Source organism: Amphiura filiformis, chromosome 11 (assembly GCF_039555335.1).
Source record: "Amphiura filiformis chromosome 11, Afil_fr2py, whole genome shotgun sequence".
In the NCBI taxonomy this organism is placed as follows: domain Eukaryota; kingdom Metazoa; phylum Echinodermata; class Ophiuroidea; order Amphilepidida; family Amphiuridae; genus Amphiura; species Amphiura filiformis.
The window spans coordinates 22350555-22352340 of NC_092638.1; the positions used below are offsets into that span (position 1 = coordinate 22350555).

The 1786-nt window shown below is 36.0% G+C and overlaps 1 non-coding gene across 1 annotated transcript; it reads right to left on the minus strand.

Annotated features, from left to right (window-relative positions):
- Positions 1 to 476: 476 nt before the first annotated feature.
- Trnaa-ggc (transfer RNA alanine (anticodon GGC)) lies at positions 477 to 550 on the minus strand. The gene has a single exon. It is a non-coding gene; the product is annotated as a tRNA-Ala (tRNA).
- Between the last annotated feature and the right edge of the window lie 1236 nt (positions 551 to 1786).

A 1786-nucleotide genomic window follows, 5' to 3' on the forward strand; every position in this document is an offset into this window, starting at 1 on the left:
TCAAGAACCATTTGGAAAACGCAAAGAACCCGGGCAATGAACGTACATGACCAATTCAACATCTTGTTATTTGTTTATGAACTTTTGTTTATTGAATTTGTCTTTCTGATCAACTTGATTGCATGAGATGGGATTCCCATAATGTCATTACACACCGAGTCTTGCAGGGGGTTTCTCATCTTCTATATCTCTCATGAAATAGATTTAAATTGTAAACAAAGATAAATAATCAAATTAAATTTCTCAGGTCACATCACAATACTAGTACTAATACTTTCTTTCTTTAACGGATGACTCCGGCAATCACAACATTATGCCTTATATATTATATTTGCTCTTCACCACATATCCGGGCATTATATACCACTAGGAGGGTTTGATGGGTACGATGCCAAACATATTTCCCCTACCTTTCTGAGAAAGGTTTTTAACACAAGTCTGCACATACATAAATGACAGCCAGTGAAAAAGTTTCACTGACCATCCAGGATTTGAACCTGGGACCTTCGGATCGCCGGACCGATGCTGTGCCAACTGAGCTAATGAGTCAGATGGAGAAGAGCAGTGATGTTATTATCTATAGGCCGGCCTTTAGTTCAATACCCGCCCTCTATCATATCTTCTCATCCAAGAAGCTTTAAGAAAGAGGTTTGGAAATCATTCCAAAATCATAGTCGAGACGGAGAAATAAAGTTTAACCATGTGGAATATTTCCCCTACCTTACTATAAATTATGTGGCTGCTTTGCACATGATGCAGTGGAAAGCAGTGGCTCGTGCTCCCGGTCCAGACAGTATATATATGTATGTCGATACATCGTTACTCGTTAAAAGATCATAGGCTCGCTACATGCCTGTAAAATGATTATTTGATAATAAAATATTTTGATGTGAAATTGCAAGAAAAAAAAAAAAAAAAAGCTGGCTGTTCTTATGGCGTAGAAAACAGTGTGAAGAGGTTGAAATAATAATAATAATAATAATTTATTCTTATATAGCGCATTACATCAAAGACCACAAGGCGCTTTACAATTAAAACATGTGTACGTAAAAACAAAATACCCATATAATTATAAATATACATCATTAAGAAATATGCCGATTTGTGACTCATAGCCAACTACCGATGAAAAAAAAAAAAAAAAAGCAAATGATCTACTTTACTGTTTTGGGGGAAGTGTTAGCTTTCGTTCGATGTAAAAAAAATTCTGATTAAATGAAGGGAATATTTGAGGTGTTGACAAAAACCAATCACAGATGCCTTTTAACTAGTCACCAGTTAGAAGCTCACACGGCTCCTATGATGCTATGCACTCAACCGTGTAGTGTATACAAAGACTGTGTAGAGACAATTCACTGCTTGCTTAGATGCATAGATGCGTTTATAAAGAATCGTTTTGTAGCCAAACCTTTCCATATGATGAAAAATTTTGAAAAAAATTGCACAGTTCTAACATCTATCAAGTCGAAAAAAAACATAGGATGGATTGCTTATTATTTTGATTTTGATATCCTATCCAAAACTTCATGCCTCTCCGGAAATCTGATGGTGCATCCCTTAAATCATTTTGCCTTTGCTATACATTGCGCCCCCAAATGCCGATTTGTGACTCATAGCCAACTACCGATGAACAAAATACAATGACCTCTTAGTTATTGTTGCGTGGAATTTCACTTGAACTCTTATACAATGAAGTGGATTGTGGCCCTAGCTAATAATATGGTGTCTATATAGTTCATGATAACATAATCGTTGTCAATACACAGTACACTAGCAGACGTATACA